Source organism: Myotis yumanensis, unplaced genomic scaffold (assembly GCF_028538775.1).
Source record: "Myotis yumanensis isolate MYYU_CA2020_CCGP unplaced genomic scaffold, mMyoYum1.0.hap1 SCAF_23, whole genome shotgun sequence".
Classification (NCBI taxonomy): Eukaryota; Metazoa; Chordata; class Mammalia; order Chiroptera; family Vespertilionidae; genus Myotis; species Myotis yumanensis.
Window position 1 is genome coordinate 11616570 of NW_027223774.1, and position 9518 is coordinate 11626087.

Here is a 9518-nt window from a genome sequence, read left to right on the forward strand (position 1 = left end):
AAAAAAAAACCATGAACAAATTCCTATGCACACTGCACATATCTTATTTTGAAGTAAAAAAACAAAACGGGAACAAATACAATATTTGTATTTGCATGTGGCCCGTGGGCCGTAGTTTGAGGACCCCTGCTCTACAGCTACATCAGGCAGCCTTTGGCAGAGCCATCCCCGCCATTCATTCATTCACTCATTCATTCATTCTTCCATCAGTCCATCCATCCATCCATTAGAGCACCCATCCTCGATGGATACAGCTGTGATCAATCGGTTCAGTTCGGTTCCCTCTGACAACGTTAATCACACAAACAGCTGTTCAAGGACAGTTGTTTACTACCTGTCAACTCGATGGGCTGCTGGGTCCCAAAGCACTGACCTGGGAAAAAACGAGTTATGGGGAGAACGTGTCTAGTGTGATCATTCATATAAATCAACTGGTCTACCATCTGTCCATTAATTGTCAAGTATTTTAGAAAATGTCTCTATTTTCTATTTTTAACATATTTTCTCAATTTATGTAATAAAAATGTTTGGCTATGGTGGGGAGGATAGGTTTTTTAAAACACTTTTTTTAGGGGCATGAAAACAAAATAAAGTTTGAAGTCTACCCTCTTAGGGGACTTGCATTTTCTACAAATGTTCTAATTAAGAAGTGGGAGAGAAGCGCAGGACACAGCCTTGAGAAGAAAGGAAGTCGCGCCCTGGCTGGGTGGCTCAGCTGGTTGGAGCGTCGTCCCGTACAAAAAAAGGTTGCAGATTCTGCCCTAGCCAGTTTGGCTCAGTGAATAGAGCGTTGGCCTGCGGACTGAAGGGTCCCCGGTTTGATTCTGGCCGGGGGCACATGCCTGGGTTGTGGGCTCGATCCCCAGTGGGGGACATGCAGGAGGCAGCCCACCAGTGGTTCTCTCTCATCATTGATGTTTCTATCTCTCTATCCCTCTCCCTTCCTCTCTAAAATCAATAAAAATATTTTTTTAAAAAGAAAACCATTGATTGGCTGTCTCCTGTACGTCCTCCACTGGGGATTGAGCCCACAACTCAGGCATGTGCCCTGACCAGGAATTGAACCATGACCTCCTGCTTCATAGGTCGATGCTCAACCACAGAGCCACACCAGCTGGCTCATCACTGATGTTTATATCTCCATTTCTCTCTGAAATCAATAAAAAAAAATTTTTTTTTAAAAAAAAGCAATAAAGCCATCATGTTAAGTAAAAGAAGCCAGACACAAATAGCCATATAGTGTATGATTCCATCTCTATGAAATGTCCTAAATAGACAAATCCAGAAACAGGAAGTAGATTGATGGTTGCCAGAGGCTTGGGGGGGAGAGGAGGGAAGGGTGTGGATTGACTACTAAGGGGTATAGGGTTTCTTTTGGGGGTCATAAAAATATTAAAAATTTGATTGTGGTAATGTACAAGTCTGTGGATATCTCAAAGCCACTAAAATATACGCTTTACATGGGTGAATTGTATGTGAATTATATATCAGTAAAGCTGTTACCCACCCCAAAAAAGGGGAAAGAAAGAAGGAAGAAAGGAAGGGAAGGGGGAAATTTTATAAAAGTTACTTGTGGTCAAGACACAACTCTAAATTCTTGATACGAAATCAACTCCAAGATGCTCTTAGGGGAAGAATTTGAGGAGCAGAACGGGCTGTAGCATGTGATGCCACTATGTGGTAGAAAGAGTGTAGCTCATTGTACACATGTACACGGAAGGACACACAGCAAGAGACGGGGGGGGGGGGGGGGGGCGGTTCTTGCTCAGAAGGTGGAGACTGGCCCCGTCCCTTTCCTTGACCTTGGCTTAGTCATTACAGGTCTTTCCTCAGAACAAGCTTCTCTGCTGGGCCCACCTGAGACTTCCTTTTTAATTCTCATCCAAGGATACATTTTAATTGATTTTAGTGAGAGGAGGGGCCAGAGAGAAACATCGATCAGTTGCCTCCTCTATGCACCCCGACTGGGGGTCAAACCTGCACTATGTGCCCTAACAGGGAATCAAATCTGCAACCTTTTTTTAAAAAAAAATATTTATTCATTTTTTATATATTTTTACTGATTTTAGAGAGGAAGGGAGAGGGATAGAGAGATAGAAACATCCATGATGAGAGAGAATCATTGATCAGCTGCTTCCTGCATTCCCCTACTGAGGAATCGAGCTCGAAACCCCGGCATGTGCCCTTGGCTGGAATCGAACCTGAGACCCTTTAGTCCGCAGGCCAATGCTCTATCCACTGAGCCAAACCAGCTAGGGCTTGATGGTTTTCTATCATTAGTGATGTTTCTATCTCTCCTTCCCTCTATGAGATCAATAACAATATATTTAAAAAATAAAGAAACATTAATGATGAGAGAGAGTCATCAATCAGCTGCCTCCTGCACACCCAACTCTGGTGACCCAGCCCGCAACCCGGGCATGTGCCCTGACCAGGAATCAAACTGTGACCTGACTCATAGGTTGACCCTCAACCACTGAGCCACACCAGCTGGGCTTAACATGATGTTTTAAGGTTCATCCACATTGTAGCATGTGCCAGACCTTCTTTTCTTGCTATGGCCAAATTATATTCCATTGTTTGAATAGACCACACTTTGTCTACCCATTCATCACTGATGGACATTTGCGTTGTTTCTGCTTTTTTACTATGATGAACAATGTTAACCATATTTGTGCAGTAGTTTTTGTGTAGACGGGTTTTTCATTTCTCTTGGGTAGATACCTAGGAGCAGAATTGCTGTGTCATGTGATGTATTAGTCAGCTAGGGCGGCCACAACAAATGCCATAGACTGGGTGGCTTAAACAATTGAAATTAATTTGCTCACAGTTCTGGAGGCTGGAAGTCCAGGATCAAGGGATGGGCTTCAAGTGCAATGACTACCATACCGTGGGGTCGCTGAGTGGCTCTTCTGGTGGTGAGCTGGCGCTGTGGCCGGGGCAGCTGCATTGGTTCTCCATGTGGCCTCTCTCCCTCTCTTCCTCCAAGTGATCTTTCACTATTAGGTAGTGAATCTTGAGCTCCCTTGCAAAATGGCAGCTCATTTCCAAGAGAGCAAAAATGCAAGCTGCCAGGCCTAGTAAGGCTTAGGCCCAAAATTGACAACAGTATCACTCCTACTGCATTCTACTGGTCACAACAAGTCACAAGCCGGCAGGTGTGGCTCAGTGGTTGAGTGTCAACCTATGAACTGGGAGATCATGGTTCGATTCCCAGTCAGGGCACATGCCCGGGTTGCAGGCCAATCCACAGTGTGGGGCATTCAGCCGATCAATGATTCTCTCTCATCACTGATGTTTCTCTCTTTCTCTCTCTCTTCCTTCCTCTCTGAAATCAATAAAAATATTGAAACAAACAAGTCACAAGGTCTGCCTAGAACCATGAGGGTGGGGAAGTAGACTGCTGCGTGTGGTGGGAGGAGCGACAAGCATGTACAGGCATGGGAGGCAGTCCGAGCAGCGTCTTTCTGTTTTCTAGGCACTGGTGGTCCGTGAGGTCCGAAAGGTTGGTGACTGTTGTTCTAGAGCATCTGCACTGGTCAAGTATATTTTATAATGGAAATGGTATTTTTAAAATAGTATAATAAGTAGTGGGAAGGTGTTGACTTGAATAAGAATCTATATAATAAAAGCCTAAGCGACCGTTACGGCAGAACGACCTGAACGACCAGTTGCTATGATGCGCACTGACCACCAGGGGGCAGACGCTCAATGCAGGAGCTGCCCCTTGGTGGTCATTGCGCTCCCACGGGGGGGGGGCACCGCTCAGCCAGAAGCTGGGCTTATGGCTGGCAAGCTCAGTGGCAGTGGCAGGAGCCTCTCCCACCTCCACAGCAGTGCTAAGGAGCAGTGAGCCGAGTGGTAAGGAGCAGTGAGCAGGCAGGTGGGGTAAGGAGCGAGAGGTACCAGACTGCAGTCGGACATCCTCCAAGAGTCCCGAACTGTGAGGAAAAAGAAAACTAATACCTGGGTGCATTAGAGGGAAACTACAAAACAAACAAACAAACAAAAACAAAGGCAGAGAACATCTTAAAAGCAGTCAGAAGAAAACTGCAGGTGGACATTCCTGAGGGGTCCCAGACTGCAAGAGAGTGCACGCCAGGCTGAAGGACCCCCCCTCAGTGCATGAATTTCATGCACTGGGCCTTTAATCCTATATAATAAAAGCCTAGTATGCTAAGCTTTTAGTTCAGTCAATCAACCGGTAGCTATGATGTGCACTGACCACCAGGGGGCAGATGCTCTGACTGGTAGGTTAGCTAGCTTGCTGCTGGGGTCTGGCCGATCGGGACTGGGCAAGATAGGCCAGACATGCCCTGGAACCCTCCCTCAGTCCCTCTCCAGCTGGCTGGCCCCCATCAGCCCTCATTGGGACTGGGTGAGACGGCCCTGATAGGCCCCGATTGCCGGCCAGGCTGAGGGTCCCCACTGGTGCACGAATTCGTGCACCGGGCCTCGAGTCTATAGATAAATAAGAGTTCTGTCCCGTTGGCATGGTTCAGTGATTGAGCATCGACCTATGACCCAGGAGGTCACAGTTTCATTCCTGGTCAGGGCCCATGCCCGGGTTTCCAGCTTGGCCCCCAATAGGGGTTGTGCAGGAGACAGCCAATTTATCATTCTCATCATTGATGTTTCTCTCTCTCTCTCTCTTCCTCTCATAAATAAATATATAAATACTAGAGGCCCGGTGCATGAAATCCGTGCATGAGAGGGGGCGTCCCTTAGCCTGGCCTGTGCCCTCGGGGGATGTCTGACTGCCAGTTTTGAACCAGTCCCCAGGGATGGGGCCTAAACCAGCAGTCGGACATCCATCTTGCAGTCCAGGACACTGCATGCACCGGTGACCATACTTTTCATACAGGTGAAGGGCATTTTGCTGTTATGGGCAGCTATATTTTTTTGCCCTAATTGTAAAGAGTAGTACATAACATGATCCTTCTGAGGCAGTAGTACCATTTCCCCCATCTTATGGGTGGAAGAACTGAAGCAGAGAGAAGTTAAGTAATTGGCTTTGTCACAGTTATAAGTGTCAGAATCAGGGCTGACCACCAAATGTACAAGCCAGAGTCCATGCATGTCATCGCTGCATCATCCTGTTTTTTCAGTGTTAGAGTGGCCTTGCCAGGTTTTAATTTTTAAATCTAAGAGACTGTTCCCAATATATAGGGTAGGGTCACTACGCCTGGCCAGCGATCAGGGCTGATCGGTGGGGAGACTGGAGATTGGGGGGGGGGCCCTGCTGGCATCTGCCTTGGCTGGCAGCCTGGTGCCGCCTGCTGGCTGCCCCCTCCCCCCCACTGGTTGCCTCCCTCTGCAGGGTGACCAGCAGGCAGGGTGATTGGGGGCCCCTGCTGGCACCCACCTTGGCTTGCCTCCCTCTTGGGGGGGCAGACGCTCAACGTGCATCATAGCAACCGGTAGTTCCCGCGTTCAGTCAATTTGCATTATTAGGGTTTTAGTATATAGGACGCGCACACACACACACACACACTCACACACACACATTTAAAAGAGTTCTGACTAGCGGCCACAGGTGTAAGGTAGCTCTAATGAAAATTTTCGAGTCTTCTGTGACCATGTTCGCTTCTTCAGCATCTTTTCCCATAGACAGCTGGTAACCAGCGGATGCCATGGAGTGAAGGTGGATTTGTTTAAAAACGGTCCTCTGTGGATTCCACTCACCCAGATATCCGCAGCCTCTCGTTACTGCGACACTTCTAACAGAGTCGTTTCATTTTATGATTCCCAAGCCATCTACCTTAAGTTTTGTATAGAGAATATAATAAAGTACTTGCTGACTGGAGCCAGAGGAAAACACAGGCCCGAGTTCTTCAGGGTTGACAAGGTGCTGTTATGGAGCGTATTCCTCAACAGCGAAGTGACGGTGGCTGGAGCCTGTGCTGCAGGACCGTCAGCGCGGGCTCACCGGGAGGCGTGGCCCAGCGAGGGAGGAGAGCACTTCCAGGAGCTGTGTGGGCGCTGGCTCCTGGTGGGAGGTCTGACCAACTCGGAGAAGATGGTTTTTCACTTGAATCTCCACTCATTTGAATTTTCCCAGGTACTTCAGATCGGTGGTGTTTGGCCACTATTATTATCTCTGCCCTCACTCATTTCTACAGCTACCACATGCTATTTATTTATTTAACTTATTACCCTCACCCGAGGAGTCAGATATTTTTTCCATTGATTCTTCAGAGAGAACCATCGATGTGGGAGAGACACATAGGTTGGTTGCCTCCTGAATGTGCCCCAACCAGGGTGCTGGGGCGAACTTGCAACCCAGGTGACTGCCCTTGGCCAGGAATCGAACCTGTGACCCTCCAGTGCGAAGACCAATGGTCTAACCATTGAGTACACTGGCCAGGGATAATGTACTATTTTTAATGTTCAGTTTGGTTGCATTTTTAATTTTATGGATCCCACATATTCCCCTCCCCCATATTCAGTATTTATACCCAAATGCGTACTTTACACACAGAGCAGTTTTCTGAAGCCTAAAAATAATCCACAGTATATAAGGCCCAATTCTTTTTTTTTTTTTTTAAATAATTTTTATTTCTTAAAGTATTACAAAGAGTATTACATATGTCTCCTTTTTCCCTCCCATGACATTCCCCCGGCCCCTACCCCCCCGCCCCCCCCCGCCCCGTGTCTTGTGTCCATTGGTTAATCTTATATGCATGCATATAAGTCCTTCAGTTGGTCTCTTAATCCCCCCCCCCGAACCCTCCCCAGGCTCCCCATTGTAGTTTAACATTCTGTTCAATGTTGCTCTGCTTCTGTATCTACACCTGTTCATCAGTCCATACTGGTCCCCTTTATTTGTCCCAACCTCACTGGAGTAGTCTCAACCTCACCAGGGCCGTCTGAGCCTCACCAGGGCCATTTCAACCTCACCGGGGTCGTCCCTACCTCACGGGGGCCGTTTCAACCTCACCAGGGTCGTCCCTACCACACCAGGGCCGTTTCAACCTGACTGGGGTTGTCTCTACCACACCGGGGCTGTTTCAACCTGACCGGGGTTGTCCCTACCACACTGGGGCCGTTTCGACCTGACTGGGGTCGTCCCTACCTCACGGGGGCCGTTTCAACCTGACCGGGGTTGTCCCTACCACGCCAGGGCCGTTTCGACCTGACTGGGGTCGTCCCTACATCACGGGGGCTGTTTCAACCTCACCGGGGTCGTCCCTACCTCACGGGGGCCGTTTCAACCTGACCGGGGTTGTCCCTACCACACCGGGGCCGTTTCGACCTGACTGGGGTCGTCCCTACCTCACGGGGGCCGATTCAACCTCACCGGGGTTGTCCCTACCACACCGGGGCTGTTTCAACCTGACCGGAGTTGTCCCTACCACACCGGGGCCGTTTCGACCTGACTGGGGTCGTCCCTACCTCACGGGGGCCGTTTCAACCTGACCGGGGTTGTCCCTACCACGCCGGGGCCGTTTCGACCTGACTGGGGTCGTCCCTACCTCGCGGGGGCTGTTTCAACCTCACCGGGGTCGTCCCTACCTCACGGGGGCCGTTTCAATATAAGGCCCAATTCTTGAATTCAGCTTTAATTGGGGTGAAGGGTTCGTGGCAAGGTGAGGCCCTGTGTATGGGCAGCTATACCCTGTGCCGGTGGGCTCTGCGAGGGGTTTATCCTGAGGACACTGAGGGATGGATTTGCCTAGAACAGGGAAAGAGCACCATCAACCCTCAACCTGGAGAAGAATCCTCAGCCAGGGTGCCAGAGGCTGAGCCCACAGGGGCAAACAAGGGGAAGATGGGAGGGCGCTGCCTAGAGAGCTATAGGGGAGGGGAAGGGGGGCAGGACACAGCTGGGACCACGCTCTGGGTGACAGAGAGGATGGGGCAGCCCCCCTCCCCCCCCGAAATGGGCAGGAGGAGGAGGAGGCTTGCAATGAGAGGATAATTAAGATTTTCCTATATTCCTCAATATAGCTATAGATTTCTAATTTTTTTTGTTATAAAATACATATTCATTGAACTTGGATAAATATAAAATCATAGAACATTAAAATCAGCAAGGATTCTTTGATCAGAAAGATGACTCCCAATGCTATCTGGTTGTATACTTATAACCTAGTCCATAGATATAGATAACAATATTTGTAGATAAGGATAGAAACAAGTATATATAGATATAGGGATATAGGTAAGGACAGATAAGGAGACAGATGTGGACAGATTTACATATTACAGTGGGTTGAATGGTGACCCCTGCTAGTCCCAAATATATCCATATTCTAACCCAATCCCTAAAACCTGCAATTGTGACCTCACTTGGAAAAAAGATCTTTGAAATATAATTAAGGATCTCAAATGAGGTCACCCTGGAAATTAGGCTCTAAATCCAATGGCAAGTGTCATTATGAGACAGAAGAGAAGACAGAGAGGAGGCGGCCATGCAAAGCTGAAGGAAGCATTGGGAGCCGAGAGCCTCGGGAAACTGGAAGCAGCAGGAAGAGTTCTCCCCTCGGGCCCTTGGAGGGAGCCTCCCGGCCCCAGGATTACGCAAGAATCCATTTCTGTTGTTTTCGGCATCCAGTTTGTGGGGATTTGTGCCGGCAAGGCCCAGAGACGAACACACATGTGGGCACAGATCTGAATCGAAACACTGACGTGGCTGCACTGCACAGACACACAGACAAGGACACAGCTGTAGATGTGGCTGCGGACAGGCTGTGGCCGTCTGTGCAGATATGGACAGATGTATAGACACAGTTATCGCTGTGGCTGTTGACACAGACGGAGATAGTGCAGATCTTGAGGAAACCCTGATAAGGAATGGAGCCGACCCGGAACACCACTGCAGAAGGCCGAGTGCGAGGCGGCCTGGGGACTCCTGCGGTGCAGCAGCAGGTGACAACCCGGCACCTGGTGCCTGGGACACCGGCTGCCGCACGGCTGCACGCCCTCTGCGGGCCGGAAGGACTCTCCCAGCACTTCTCATGGGAAATGAATGAAACTGGCCAACTGGGACTCACACCTCTCCTTCAGGACGCAAACCCGCGTCCACATTCCCGCAATGCTGACCTGTTTTACCGAGGGGAGCTGCCCGCAGAGCCGCCCGAAGCGCCAACAGAGGATCAGGACTGTGATCCCCTCATTTCTGCCCCTGGGGAGGCAACCAAGGAGGACAAAGTACTCAGCAGTTTCCACCCTCCATCCGGTGTCATCTGCCTGGAGACAACCCTCAGGTCCACATCTCCTGGGGAAAGGTGGGTCCTGGAGAGCTCAGACCTGACACCAGGAGTCTCTCCAGGGCCCCGGCCAGGCAGGCGGCCTGCACGGGACTGAGCACCAACCTCCGATGGAGGAGAGGAGTGGGGGGAATTCCTCGGTCTTCCTGGGTGGTGGGTGTCTGCCTGGTTGTGTGCTGTCAGAACCAAAGTTGGGCCGCTGTGAAGGGGGTCTGTCTTGAACTGTGAGGCCGGGGGCGGGGCTGTGTGAGGCTGAGGGTGGGGCTGCGAGAGTAAGCACTTGCTGGCAACCACAGAGAACAAGTT